Raw genomic sequence first — 16048 nt, forward strand, 5'->3', positions numbered from 1 at the left:
AGAGTAGCTTCAATGTGGTAATTGAATTGTTTTAGCATAAGGGCATAAAGAAGTTTCCTGATTTCTGGACTCTTAGCTGTGTTTTTATTGATTGGTTGATTGATTTAATTGTGTGTGTGTGTGTGTGTGTGTGTGTGTGTGTGTGTGTGTGTCGCTGGGGCTTGAACTCAGGGCCTCATACATGCTAGGCAAGCACTCTACCACTGAGCTGCATCCCTGACCCTGCAACTTCAAATTGATCAAAGTTAAGGCTTTAATTTTAAGTACATGATAATTAAGTATTTAAATATACTTTACTTGTAAAAAACAAGTTAAGATGACAGCATAGAATACTTACCTGAAATTTCACAGAATATGTGTAGGTCACCTTGAACTTATTCGCATTTTCTCCAGGAATTTCCTTAGGGGGTCCATTCCAAGTTAAGTGGTTTTCATCCGAATGTTTATAGCTAATAAAAGAGGGAAAAGGAAAGGAAGGGAATTTTCACATGAAACTGATATAAAATTTCCAATTCATGGCTATTCAGGCATGTAATAACTGGTTGAAAAAATAGGCTTTCCAATATACTGCACATTTAAACTCTTTATGATTTAAAATACTTATTTCTAAGTGTCCCCCAACACTTAAAAGAGATAACATACTACCCAGGACTCAATACTTAAGAACCATCCCTTTGCCTATGGATAAAAAGAAAAAACTCTTCCCTCAGTAATGGTTTTATTCTTTATCCTTTACCTCATTTCTTTTTGATATACTGCCTTATACCTTGAACTGTAAGGCAGGAGAATTAAATAGATGAAGCAGAAATCATATTTATAGGCACCCAGAGATTCAAGGGACTTCCACATACAATATGTCATGTTTCGCAATGAAAGCCCACTACTCAGGGCAACAGAAATTAGTGCAGCCATACGGAAAATAGTAGAGAGGGTCTTTATTTCTTTTGAAGGAACACAGTTTTTAGTTAGTCTAAATATAAAGCTTCTGTGTCAATTATTGGATCATATCAACTTGTTCATTAAATAGAAATACCTGATTTTCCTACTGCTTTATTATTAGCTTTTTCTTTCTTCAGTAAACTTTATTGGTCATAATTTGCATGTAATAAAAAGAACTCATTTTAACTACACAGTTTGATGAGTTGTCATAAATGTATACACTTATTAAAACATTACAACCCAGACATAAAATATTTCCATCATTCCAAAACTTCTAGTAATTAACTGACACACTATGATCTTACATTGCCAGTTATTTTTTTTACATTTTTATTAACATTATTGTCGTACTAGGGGTACATTGTGACATTTACAAAAGTTCTTGCAATATATGATAGTTGAATTCATCCTCCCTCCATCATTCTCCTTTATCCCCCATTCCTGCCCCCACTCCTGGAATAGTTTCAACAGGTGTCATTTTTCCATTTTTATACACGAGTACATTAAATCTCCATCACATTCACCCTCCTACACCCTTTCCTTATATCCTCCTCCCTCCCACTGGTGCCAATACCCCAGACAGAACCTGTTTTATCTTTCCGTTCTGTTTTTTTTTTTCTTAAAAAGACATTTTTGTTTGTCTAAGATAGCTATACGGGGAGTTTCATTATATTTCCATGTATTATATCCCGAATTGGTTCATTCCCACAATTTTTCTTCTTTTTACCTTACTATCCTTCCTATGGTGACTGCAACAGGTTTAAAAATTCTATATTCATTCTGTATAGAAAGTACATCAACCATATTCATCTTCTTAATTTCTTTCTTTTACCTTCCCTCTAGAGAGGGTCTTTAAAAAAACAAAAGTAGCAAGTGCAAGAACCCTAGTTCAAATCCCAGCACTGCCCAAAAAAATGAAAAAAAGTAGATTTACCATATAATCCAGCCATCTGACTTCTGGATTGCATATATATATATATATATATATATATATATATATATATATATATATATATCTCCAAGAGCTATGAAGTCAGCATATCAGAGACACCTGCACTTTTATGTTTATTGCAGGACTAGTCACAATAGCCAAGAAGTGTCCATTAGCAAATGAATAGATAAAGAAAATGTGGTATATATACATGATGGAATAGTATTCAGTAATAAAGAAGGTGGAATCTTGTCCTTTGCAAAAGGACAAAATGGATGGGACTGGAGGACATTATGTGAAATGGAGTAAGGCAGCCACAGAAAGGTAAATACTACATGTTTGCACTCATGTGTGGAAGCTAAAACAAAGTTAACCTTAAAGAAGAAAATAGAATAGTGATCACTGGAGACTAGGAACACCTCTTAGCTGCATGAAAAGGCACCGAAACACAGCTCAGTAAGGGGAATAAGCTCTAGTGTTCTACAGCACAGGTGGGTAACTAGTTTTTTTAAAAATCACATTTAATGGAGAAGTAAAAGAGAGGAGATTGAAGGTTTCCAACACAAAAAAATGGTAAGAGGATGAAAATGCTACTTATCCTGACCTGATCACAACATGTTGCATGTATGTATTCAGTTATCACACTTTACTCCATAAATATGTGTAATTATTATGTGTTAATCAAAAAGACAAAATGAGGGCTGGAGGTATGACTGAAGTGGTAGAGCGGCTGCCTAACAACCCTGAGGCACTGAGTTCAAACCCCAGTACTGACACACACACACACAAAAAAAGAAATAAAAGGGAAATGACATTTAAAAAATACTAAGCATATAATCTATGTGAACCTCTTGCATCTGAAAAGAACAATTATCAAAAATACAAAATGGAACCAAACCTAGAGAAGTTTAAAATTAGGTGAGACTAGTGGACCTAGCAAATGCCAGGAAAGAGATAAGGAGACTCTCTTATTACTTAAAAAGTAAAAGTGAACTAGTGAGGAGACTGGCGAAAAATCAACAGGTGAAACTGGTGCTTCCCTTTGGACTGATTTACTCAATATACAATGTATCCTTGAGCTCCTACCTGGAGTATAACATGCAGTCCTTGTGGGATTATTGTCTGTACTTGTATTGTCTGTACCATAAAACCATTTGCTCACAACTGAGAAGGTTATTGATGTGCACCTCTTTCTGTTTTGTAACCCTGGTGTCTGTTACATAATACACCCTTGTAAGTTTTTGTTCAATGAGTGCCTTCTATTTAGAGCCAGAACCCGTTTTTAAACAGGTATAAATGACAGAGAAAACAAATGTTAAGGCTACAGATCAAAATTTAACATTAAAGAGAAAACTTTAATTATTGCATGACAAAGTATATTAAGGTTTGCTGTGTAAGTACACACCTTCAACCCAATACAGAAAATATCTGTATTTCATATGAGAGAGACTCTGCAGCAAAAAAAGTTTGTGAAGAGCTCTAACCAGGGTGGAATCCCATTTTAGATCACTGGCCTTTCATGGGGCCTCATAAGACTGTGTAGACCATCTTCGGACACATAAATGTCTCTGGACATTTGAGTCTCTTAGTTCAAACCCCAGTGCTACCAAATAATAATAATAACTACATAAAAATTTAATTGCATACACACATAAGCTATTTCTCTGGACAATGTAAAGTAACAACTCTAAAAAATTATTTTCTGCCAGGCGCCTGTGGCTCACACCTGTAATCCTAGCTACTCAGGAGGCAGAGATCAGGAGGATCGAGGTTCAAAGCCATCGCAGACAAATAGTTTACGAGACCCTATCTCAAAAACCCCATCACAAAAAAGGGCTGGTGGAGTGGTTCAAGGTGTGGGTTCTGAGTTCAAACCCCAGTAACGCAAAAAAAAAAATTCTTGGCCTTTATCTCCTCTGAATCTAAAACTATGAGATGTGACTAGTAAGTATGCTTGTCATTCAGCTGGTGACATTAGCTTCCTGTAGGATCACACTTGGTACATTTGCTACCTTGCCAATCAAATCACTTCAAACCTGAGCAGCCATGCTGACTCACACCCTCACAGTCCATCACCCAGACATTCTGTTCCCTGATATCCCAAATGACATACTTAAAAAAGCAGGGGTGATTGCCCTCGACAATAGTAATGTATTTCCTGACTTTTCTTAGCAGCTATGCTTATTCCTGTTATTTATAAATATGCCCTCATCCTTTTTATTCCTCTTTTATTTCCTGTTTGCAACACCTTGTAGAGATAAGTAAACTCCAAAATTTTTAACATAGCCACTGCTATAGATTATATATGGCTTCACTGTGTCCCCCTAAGGCTTATGCATTTAGAGGTTTGTTTCTCAGGCTGGCAGTCTTGGTAGGTGCTATGGAACCTTTAAGAGGTGGGGCGTAGTGGGAGTTCCTTAGATCATTGGGGGCATGCCTTTGGTAGATAATCCTTGAGTTATTGCAAGAGGGTTGTTACAAAAGGAGCAAGCCTGGCCCTATCCAGTTCTGTCTGCTTCCTGACTCAAGATATGACTCCCCTAACACAAGCTCTGCCATGATGTGAGGTCATCAGCCACCCTCACCAGAGACCAAACCAATAGGTATGCCTGACCTTGAACTTTAACCCGGAAAAGCTGTGAGATAAATAAACCTCTTTTCTTCATAGGTAGCTTGTATCAGGTATTTCATTATAGTAATGAAAAGTTCACTAATATACCTATTTTAAAAGAATATCCTTTTACTAAGATAAGACAGAGTTTGAGATCTCTATTAATCAGGGAAATGCCAATCAAAGTGATACAGATATTACTTCATGCATCTTTAGGATGCTATTATCAAAAGAACAAGAAATAACAAGTGTTGGGAAAGGTGTGAAAACAGTTTGCCCACTGTTGATGGGAACATCATATTTCCATCATGGAAAATAGTATGGAGGTTTCTCAAAACACTAAAAATAGAACTAACATGTGATCCAGCTATACCACTCCTCGGCACATAACCAAAGGAAACAAAATAGGTATGTCAAAGAGATATCAGTACTCTTTTTTATAATACTAGGATTTGAACTCAGAGCTTCATGCTTTCTAGGCAGGTGCTCTACTACTTGAGCCATGCTTCCAGCCCCCATCAGTACTCTTGTATTCATTGTAGCATTGTTCACAATGGCCAAGATAATGGAAATAAGTTAAATGTCCATTGACAGAGAAATGGATGAATAAATTGTGGTATTCAGACACAATGGAATACTACGTGGTTTTTAAGGAAGAGTTCCTGCCATTAGCAACAAAATGGATGAACCTAGAAAACACTGTGCTAAGTGTAATAAACCTGATATACAAAAAAAAACTGTTTGAACTCACTCATATGTGAAATCTGAGAAGAGCTAGATACATAAACACAGAGCAGCACAGTGTTTGCTGGGGTAGAGAGAGGGAAGAAACAGGGAGATGATGCCCAAATGCTACAAATTTGAAGTTAAATAAAATTAATGTGTCTAGAGATCTAATGTACAGCGTGATGACTACAGTTCATAATATTGTAGCCGGGTGCTAGTGGCTCACACCTGTAATCCTAGATACTCAGGAGGCAGAGATCAGGAGTACAGAGGTTCAGAGCCAGCCCAGGCAAATAGTTCTTGAGACTCTATCTAAAAAAAAAAAAAAACACATCACAAAAAAAGGCTGGCAGAATTCTTCAAATGTTAGAGTGCCTGCCTAGCAAGCATGAGGTCCTGAGTTCAAACCCCTGTGCTACAAAAAAAAAATATATATATATAGTACTGAAGACTGAAAATGTGCTAAGACAGTATGTTTTTAAGTGCTGATACCACAAAAAGAAAAGGTAACCATGTGAAGTGATGGCTATATTAATTTACTTGACTGTAGGCCTGGGTTTGACCCTCTCAGCATCAAAAATAAAAAGTGGCAAACTTTAAATATATATAATGTTAAGGATTTACTGGAACAAATGTGTGAAGGTGGGAAGTACCAGTGTCCTTAGCCATTTGGGGCCTGTTTATCTCAGGAAACCCACAGACACCATTCCCCAGGACAATGCACATGAATAAACGTTTGCAGGGTTCATGTGTTAGGCTCCACATTAAAAACCTTTCCGTTTTCCAGATAAGGAAATTAACACTGCAAGAGAGCAAGTTAACCTAACCACAATACATTCCCTAACTATTTTTCCCTTTCTTCATCAGCTGCTACAAACAAAGCAACCTTGGCTAAAGTAAAATGAACATTTAACCTAAAAATAATAAAGGTTGATGCATTTCTATATACTCAGGCTTGACTTCCAAAATGGAACCAATACGAATAAGATTAAAATCCAAGCTGCCTAATTCTTTATTCTGTGTTCAGAAAACTACAGCACACCTGGCTCCTTTAATGTTTTGCTTAAGTTTCAACACTTTCTCCACCCTAATATTTTTTAGGTTTTATTATTCTTTGCCCACAATAGACCATGATTCCGTTCACATTGTGTGATAGATTCCCCTCTAGCTTTGTTAACTGAACAGAATTAGTTTTATCCTACAGTTTTAAAGAAGTCTAGAGTTGGAACTTTAAAGGCTGTCCGTCCAATCTCCTATCCAAGGCAGAATTTACAGTTCACTTGCTAGGGAACCAGTACTACGCTAGCTCTTCAAAGCTGGGTCACCCAGGCCCTTCCTCATATGTCTGGGAATAAAATACTCACCAAGTCTTGTGGCTGCTTATTCAACTGTCAGAGGCTGTGATCACTAGCAGATTCTTATACTCACCTGATACTTTCATTAAAGACTGGACTGATACTTACAGTTAGCTCTGAAGAAAAACAAACCTGAGTTCACCCCTTTGTCATATGGCAGTGAGTGGGTGAATGGTTAAAATACTCTCAATACATCTCTTCTTTTGCTCAGTGCTTCTTCACAGATACCTACCATAGGTAGAAAGGAGTAAAATTAGCTAAATACATCTCTAAGGTTATATCATCCAGGCATCCTAAAAGTGAATATTCAGCTGGAGAATTTCTACATTTTAAACCAATCTCTTTTTTTTTTTTGGCAGTACTGGGGCTTGAACTCAGGGCCTATACCATGAGCCACTCCACCAGCCCTTTTTTGTGCCTGACTTGCCAGGCACTTCTTAACTATATCCTCAGAGCTGAGATCTTGTAGGTACTCAAAAGTACAAGACACTGTTTGTATAGTAGACAACAGAATTTGGATCAAAACAACACTGGCTCAAACTGAGACTTTGCCATATTCAATCCTTCACATGTCAATTAATCTTTCTGAGTCTTAGTATTCTTAGCTGTACAAAAGAAGTGAAAAAACTAATACAGCACCTGGTACATAATGAGAAAGCCATTAACTATCAATTGCCTTCCTACTAGATGTTAGAATTATATTTTAAAACTTTAACTTGGGCTGGGCACCGGTGGCTTATACCTGTAATCCTATTTACTCAGGAGACAGAGATCAGGGCAGGATCTCAGTTCAAAGCCAGCCCAGGGGAAATACTTCACGAGACCCTATCTTGAAAAAAACTCATCACAAAACAAAGCTATCAGAGTGGCTTATGTATTAAGAGTGCCTGCCTAGCAAGTGTGAAGCCCTGAGTTCAAACCCCAGTACTGCCAAAAAGAATAATAACTTTAACAGGCCAGGTGCCAGTGACTAATACTTGCAATCCTAGCTACTTGGGAGGCTGACATCAGAAAGATAGCCACTGTAGGACAGCCCAGGCAAAAAGTTCCCAAGACCCCATCTCAACCAATAAAAAGCTGGGCATGGTGGTAAATGCCTGTCATCCCAGCCACAGTGGGAAGCTTAAATAGGAAGGTTGTGATCCAGACCACCCTGGGCAGAAGTGATACCTTATCTCCAAAGAAACCAGAGCAAAAGGGGTGGGGGCGTGGCTCAAGCAGTACAGCAGCTGCCTGGCAAGTACAAAGCCCTGAGTTCAAATCCCAGTACTACCAGAAAAAAAAATTTAGCTAGATTTCCAATTGCAACCTTATTTGGGCCAAATCTGCTGTTGCTGCTGCTGCAAGCTGCAAACTGCAAACACTAAGGAAAACATAACCCACATCTCCTTCACAGCACCATGAGCCGGTAAGGAAGGAAGTGACTACCATGCCAAATTCTAAGAGAAAGCAGGAAGTCACAGGGCTCAGCTAGGTAAGAAGCATTAACACTCTCTTGTTCTCAGGATGCTGGCAAGGCACAGTTGGCTTCAGTTTTGGTGGCTTCGTGGAATGAGGAATTTGTACTTATTTCCTCAGGACTTATGGCCTGAGTGACATACGAGCTAACAGTTATTAAAGGTTCCCTATACCAAGCACATTACTAAATACCTTACACATATTACTCTTTTTAATCCTTACCCAGGGCCTTCCCTGTGACAAGGCTAACACAGAACCTTCTGCTCAGGAAGCTGAGACCACTCTCCCTTCCCCAAAGGCAACATCCTCAGGGTAAAAGTGAGCCAGAATAAATTTGGTCCATACCTCTGAGAACCACAGGAAAACTGCCTTCATGCTACATGGAAGGAGGAAAAAGAAAACTGTTCTTGCCACACCCATAACCCTAGCTACCTGGGAAGCTGAGATCTAGAGGATCCAGGTTCAAGACCCACGTAGACAAATAGTTCACAAGACCCTATCTCCAAAATAACCAGAACAAAATGGACTGGGAGTGTGGCTCAAGTGGTAGATTACCTGCTTTGCAAGTATAAAGCCCTGAGTTTAAACCCCAGACCTGCCCAGAAATGAAAATGTCCTAGCAAATGATTACACCTGTAATCCAAGGAATTACAAATAACACCAAAAGCCAAAACAAGGACCGGGTGTGGTGGTGTACACCTGTAATCCTAGCACTGGGGAGGTGGAGCCAGGAGGATTGAGAGTTTGAGCCTAGCCTGGGCTACATAGGGAGTTGGAGGCCAACCTGTGCTACACAGCAAGATGCTGTCTCCAAAAAAAACACAAAACCCAAAAAATTCATAAGAGACATACAATAATGAGACCAGCTAAATAAAGAAGTCACTGAGATGTGGGTATATAATAAAAGTACTGTAACAAAAATATAAACCTTCTTAAATATTAGAATAAAGATACAGACAGAACACGTAAAGATTTAAAGTAAATATTCTATTTCATGGAATCTAAAATACCATCAAGCCAGGTACCAGTGGCTCAAGCCTAAGCTACTTAGGAGGCATAGATCAGGAGGATCGAGGTTTGAAGCCAGCCCAGGCAAATTGTTCTGCAAGACCCATCACAAAAAAGGGCTGGTGGAGTGGCTCAAGGTGAAGGCCCTGAGTTCAAGCCTCAGTACTGCAAAAAAAAAATGCCATCAATCATAAAACATCATTATTTTATGAACTGCTAAGAAAAACACTAACAATTAAATTTTAGCATACCACCAAGTTAAAGACATATCCTGGTATCATAAATATTAAAATATGGAGAGGGTTGGGGCATGGCTCAAGTGGTAGAGTGCCTGCCTAGCAAGAGCAAGGACCTGAGTTCAAACCCCAGTACCACCAAAAAATAAATAAAATATGGAAAAACATGACTCGTATAAACATCAATACAATGAAGAATATAAAAATAGCAAATGAAATAAAAAATAATCGAACAGAATGGAGACCAAATGTCATACCAATAAATGTAAATGGCCTTAACTCACTTATTAACAGAAAAATCTTTTAGATGATATCCCAAAGTAGCCGGGTGTGGTGGTACATACTTGTAATTCCATCTACTTAGGAATCAGTGATTGAGAGAAGACTGAGGTTCGAGGGCAGAACAGGCAAAAAGTTAGCAAGACCCCATTTCATTTCAATCAACAAGCCAAGTGTGGTAGTGCACATCTGTCATCCCAGTTAAGCGGGAAGTAGAAAGATAGTGGTCCAAAGCTGATCTGAACAAAAACATGAAACCCTATCCAAAAAAATGACTAAAGCAATAAAGGTCTGGGTGTGTGGCTTAAATGGTCTAGCAAACGCAAGGCCCTGAGTTTAAATCCCAGTACCACCAAAAGAAAAAAAGAAAGATATCACAAAGCAAAACTCAATGTGCTGTACAAGACAAAGCTAAAACAAAGAGAATCTGAAAAAGTTAAAAATAGGATAGGCAAGCCAGGCACCAGTGGCTTACACCTGTAATCCTAGCTACTAAGGAGGCAGAGATCAGCTAGCCCAGGGAATTAGTTTGAGAGACCCTATCTAAAAAAAAACCCATCACAAAAAGAGGGCTGGTAGAGTGGCTCAAGGTATAGGCCCCGAGTTCAAACCCCAGTACGAGGAAAAAAAAAAAAAAAAGAAAGATAGGCAAAGTTTTATCAAGCACATGCATACAAAAGAAAAATAACTTGATTTAGTCATTTTAGAATGTACATATATATCAAAATAGGTTTCCTGAATTAAAAACAAAAATTAAAGTTAAAAATAAAATGGCTAGGCATGTTGGTACATGCCTGTAATCCCAGCACTCAGGATGCTGGGGCAGGAGGATCACAAGTTTGAGGCCTATCTGGACCACACAGTGAGACCCTGTTTCAAAAAAATAGTTTAAATATGCTTTTGAAGGCAGGAGAGTTGGACTTCCTCCTCTAACATGGAATCAGATTTACCCTTCCACCTCAAACAACTTAAAACATTGATAAAATTTTTGACACAACAATATTCAGACATTAGACAATAAGGATTTGAGACAGTGATGACCTAAAAAGAGAAACAAAGTGAGTCTTACCATTGCCTGCAGCTTACTTCTCTGAGAGAAAGCCCAGGCTGTAGCACAGGGCAAAGGTACCAGAGCACAGACCTGCAGTGTCCCTGAGTTGAGAAGACAAAGTTCAAAGTCCAGGGAGGCCAAGATGCTAGAACTTGTGGGATGGAGCATCAGAGGGAAGAGGGGTCCACCCAGAGAGCTACCTAGAGATAGGTAGAAGGTTCTCCTTATCTGATCAGTAGGTGCACGTAGTGTTCATCTCCAAACTCCTGGCTTTTCCCTTCTGAAAATAGTTTTCCTTACAAACTAGCACTGTGAGGCTTTGTCAGTAGAGGGCGCTAGACGGACACTGCAAAGGAAAAGGGTTTTATTCCCTGGTTGATGAGCACTCACTTCGCAGGCTTCTGTGTCTCCTGCGTGCTGCAACCCGTAATGAATTAATGGATCGAGGTACCACAGCAACAACAGAAAGGAGAGATCATGTGCCTCCTGATGAAAGAACACACCTTATCTTGTCAAAGAAACCAAACCTGAAATCAGATCAAGTCACCAGATCCAACTGCCAATTTGCAGGAAAACCAGGACAAAGAAACATTTATGATGGATTGGATTGAATGGTACCGGGATGGACAAATATGGGTAGATATCTACAAAATCAAGTCAAGAAAATGCTAATTTTAGAATCGAGGTTCTGAATTATATGAGTGTCCATGATATAATTATTTTCAACTTTTCACTGTATTAAACTGTATTATTCAAATGTTGACAAAAGATATATAAAAATGGTCAAGTGTAAACTACAGTGTCTAGGGAAGTGTACTTGGGTGATAAAAGTATAAAAAAAAAATCAAGAAAGCAGTCCCAGTGGACCTCCATCAGTGCACCTTCCACATCCCAGACTCAATAATCCACATGGAAATCAAAACTATTTTTCTTTACATCCTGAACATGTACTTTTTTCTCATCATATTCCCTAAATAATACATTTTAACAACTATTTGCATAACATCCGCTCATTGTATTGGGCATTATAAGCAATCTAGAAATGATTCAAAGTGCATCGGAGCATATATGTAGGTTCTTTGTAAATAACACATTTTATAATAAGCATTTGAGCATCTGTGAGAGGAAGGAATCCTGGAGCCATGCCCCTTGGGATGACTGTAATATAAAACTTAGGGGGAGAAGGGATAAAGGAGAATGGTGGAAGGGGTGAATTCAACTATGGTATATTTAATATATTGTAAAAACTTTAAAAAAATAAAAATTAGGATAGTGGTTACCTTGAGGAAAAGAAGTGTTACAAATAGACCAATGGAAAACCTCTGAGGTACACAGCCAAATTCTATTTCTTCACTTGGTTGGGGTATACAACGGTGTTCCCCTTATAATAATTCATTAAACATGCTATCTGCTCTGTGGGTCTTTCTGTATCTGTATTTTATAACAAAAAGATTTTTTTAATTGCCTAGCAATTACACTGACAGGAATTTATCCTCAGCTAACAATTAGACAAAAGTGCACAGATGAATATTCAGTGATAGGCATCATTTATTGTGGGCCTACTGTATGCCTACCTTACAAAATTATCCTCGTTATCCTCATAACAGCCCTATGTGGTGCAGTTATTCGTATCCCCATTTTACAGATGAGACTTGGAGAAGTGAGAGGATGTTGCCTGATGGTTACTAATAGCAAGAATTCTAAACACCTGATCACGATTGGCTGCTTTAAAAAAAATATGACCCATCCATAAAATGGACTGCAAGATGGTATTTGAAAAAGTACGGGCAATCTCTCACTTGTGTTCTGTTCCCCTACCCCTCCCTAGCATGCAGGAGGTCCTGGATAGGATGGTGTGTGTGTGTGTGTGTGTGTGTGTGTGTGTGTGTGTGTGTGTGTGTGTGTGTGTGTGTGTGTAAAGAGAGAGAAACAAGTAGAGATAGAGATTGCACGTAAGGCTAGTTACTGTTCTACACAAACTGTCCTATTAACACAAATAATCCACTGTGTGTGTGTGTGTGTGTGTGTGTGCTAGTTACTGTTCTACACAAACTGTCCTATTAACACAAATAATCCACTGTGGTTCATTGTGGACTCTCCCCTAAGCCCCACTAGGAGCTCACCCATCTACACATATTCATGGGGGCTGAAGGTGTGGCTCAAATGGCAGAGCACCTGCCTAGTGAGTGTGAGGCCCTGAGTTCAAACCCCAGTACTGCCAAGAAGAAGGAGAAGGAGAAGGGGAGAAAGAGGAGAAAGAGGAACAGGAGGAGAAATTAGCAATCTCTGGCAAGTTTATCAGGATAACAAGATCAAAAATACAAGGTTTTTAAATTTTTGTTACATAGAAATGTTGTTATTTGGTAAATTTTGCACAGTAATATATGTATATACATATTACACATCTATTTTATTTTATTAGTTATAGCCAAATATCATCCAGTCAGAAAGGATTCATTCACTGTTACATCATGTGTGCATTTCCCTAAACTGTGGGTTCCCCCATTTTTCTGTTGGGCTATTTGCCTTTTTTCTGTTGATTTGCATGAGGGCTCTGTAGATGAAAGACATGAAAAAAAAAAGAAAAAACTTCATCACCTGTATCGCAAATAGTTTTTCTTGCCATGTCAGTCACATTTTGATTCTGCTATTTATTTATTTGCCATATTGGAAGTTTTTAATTTGGCCTTTATTTTTACACTTTTGAATTTGTCATTCATTTCCTGTTAGTTTCTGGAGCTTGTCTTGCTTCCTCATTCCTGGTTTTCTCCATTTTCAGTATTTAAAGCTTTAATCCATTTCAAGTTCATTTGAGTACAAGGATTTGGGGAGGAATGTGGCACATGTCTTTTAGACAGTTGTTTGTACCAACATCATTTATTAAACTGTCTTTACTAATCTGAAATGCCAGCTTTATGATAAGCCTAAATTCCCATGAATGTCTGGATGTTTCTAGCACTCTGATCTGCTATTAGTTTTTTTTTCTTTTTTTTTAGTAATTCTTCAAAGAATGACAAAAACTTGACTTTTAGCTTGTTAGACCAAGAAAAGTAGTTTTTTACTTTTAAATTGTGATTGGCTAGGATTGAAAGTATCAGAGGTTTGGGTTAAAATAAAATCATGGTGGTGATGGTTGCACAGCAACATCAATAAGGTTACTAAATTTAAAAACAGAAAACCCCTTTTTCTTAGTCGAACAACCATTTTGCCAGGACCCTTACCTTAAGAAAGAATTAAGGACCCTAAAGAGCTTGTGTTTATGTGGCTTATATCGCCCTGTATTAACTGTGTTAAAACTTAAAACTAGATAGTTTTAAAACACCAGAATGCAGAAACGCACATTTCATTAGCCCTCAGAGTAATGACATCATCACATCTCATGTAGCTTCTGGAAAATTCCACTGTACACTCATAAAAGAATAAGAGTGAAGAGGCAAATAACAGAACTATAAAAATAGGTTTGACTTCACAGACTCCATAAACCTTTCAGAGACCTCCTCCCAGGCCTCACTTTGGCATATCTGGTCTTATTCTCAACAAAATGAAGAATGACACTATAAACCACTTTTCTGAATCTTGCCTAAAGCTTTAATTTTGAAATGAAAAGGAGCCAATGGGCACAGAGGGAAAGAGAAGGGTATCAACATTTATCTTAAAAATGCTTATGCTGGGTGCCAGTGGTGCATGCCTATAATCCTAGCTACTCAGGAGGCTGATATTAAGAGGATCATAGTTCAAGGCCAGCCCAGGCAAATAGTTCATGATACCCCATTTCTAAAATAACCAAAGCGAAATGGGCTGGAGACATGGTTCAAGCCACTTGCCTGCTTTGCAAGTGTAAGGCCCTGAGTTCAAACTCCAGTCCCACAAAAAAAGTTTAAAATAAATAAAAATTTACAAGAAAGAATACCTCTGTCTATAAAACGAATCACAAACGACAACTGCTAGTTGTACTTAACCTTTTACTTACCTTGCTAATCTTAGGTTGGCATCCTACAAATGCTGGTAGTTATTACTAATCTTGCCCCTGGGCTCTTTCATTCTACTGGTGCCTCTACTCAACCCAGATCTAACCTTGAAACATTTAGTCTTTGAATGTTCCCAAAGAACCCACTTTTATATATGGTTTTTGCCAGTTTATACTTACTTAAAAAAATTATCAGGCTGGTGGAATGACTCAAGCAGTAGAGCTCCTGCCTAGCAAGCGTGAAGCCCAGAGTTCAAACCCCAGTGCTGCCAAAAAAAAAAATCAATTAAATAGTTGTTTGTTGCTTCTCCCCCCATAATTCTTATCTTGCTGCTTTCCATTGTGAAGAATACATACTATTCTTCACATAGTATGTATGACATGATCTTTAGACAGTAAATGGAAAATTAATTTGTATTTTAGCTTTTATGTATTTACATGAAATTAGATGAATAAAAATATACATAGCACATGAAACCTGCAACTTCTGGGATATTATAATTCCCTCTCCAAATAAGTCTAAATTAAATGGACCTTTAAACTAGATAAATAGTAATATGGGTACCTCAGATATTGCAAAAGTCACTAAGGTGGTACATGAACACCTGAAATTATTTAAATCCTGCCCCTTTTGCTGAAAAGAAACAGTTACCTGGGAGTCATTCTGTTCCCTTCCATGACCTCCCCTTCCATTCCTATCATTGATCACACATCTCCAGATATAAAAGAGATTAAAAGCAGAGCCTCCCTAGCTAGGATCTTCCACACCCACTCAGTCTCTCTCCTTTAACCTCCATGGTGGACACAAGACACTTTCATCACCCTAGAGCTCGGCAGAAAACAGTTTGAGAAACACAAGACAGGTTTGAAACACAGTATGATTGAGATTTACAAGTTAAAAAGCTCTGAGTTAAAAAGTCTGACCTCTTCCAGTTTTAACTGTGTGACCCTCATCAAGTCACTTACCCTCTCTGAGATTCAGCTTCATCTATAAAACAGCAGTAGTAGATTCTAGCAACAGAGCTGTTCTGAGGCTTAACGCATCATTTCTGGCCCACAACAGGCATTCCATGCTGTTTTCCTTAGGACCTGATTCTACCTAACCCCTTCTTTTTTTTTTTTTTTTTGGCAGCCCTGGGATTTGAACTCAGGGCCTCATGCTTTCTAGGCAGGAGCTCTTACCACCTGAGCCACTTCACCAACCCTACTTCCAAGTTCTTGATTGTGCTACTTTCTCTACTAGGAAATGCTACCCACCCATTTGCCTGCTTCCATTACCCTTGGTCTGCTATTTAACAGTGTACTGCACTGATTTGTTTACATGTCTATCTCCCTGCTTAGGAGTATGAACTTCAAGAGAACAGAAACAATGTGTGCTTGTCTTTGCATCCCCAACACCCAGCACAGAGCCTAGAAGACGGTCGGTGTCCCACTCGTGTTTGCTAAATGAATATAACAGAAAGTGAATTTTTTGTAGGTGAGGCAAC

The 16048-nt window shown here is 38.4% G+C and overlaps 1 long non-coding RNA gene across 31 annotated transcripts in view; it reads right to left on the minus strand.

Moving 5' to 3' along the window:
• Positions 1-16048, minus strand: part of LOC141419779 (uncharacterized) — an 83345-nt gene that overhangs the window by 55586 nt on the left and 11711 nt on the right. For 24 of the 31 annotated variants that reach the window (XR_012444491.1, XR_012444493.1, XR_012444481.1 and 21 more), the window contains 2 exons: positions 14742-14827; positions 338-6790 (listed from right to left, as the gene is read on the minus strand). This is a non-coding gene — a long non-coding RNA (uncharacterized lncRNA). Of the gene's footprint in view, positions 1-337; positions 6791-10984; positions 11081-14741; positions 14828-16048 lie in introns of all 31 variants that reach the window. The other 7 variants (XR_012444499.1, XR_012444495.1, XR_012444497.1 and 4 more) reach the window with 7 other exon arrangements.

Source organism: Castor canadensis, chromosome X (genome assembly GCF_047511655.1).
Source record: "Castor canadensis chromosome X, mCasCan1.hap1v2, whole genome shotgun sequence".
NCBI classification, from domain to species: Eukaryota; Metazoa; Chordata; class Mammalia; order Rodentia; family Castoridae; genus Castor; species Castor canadensis.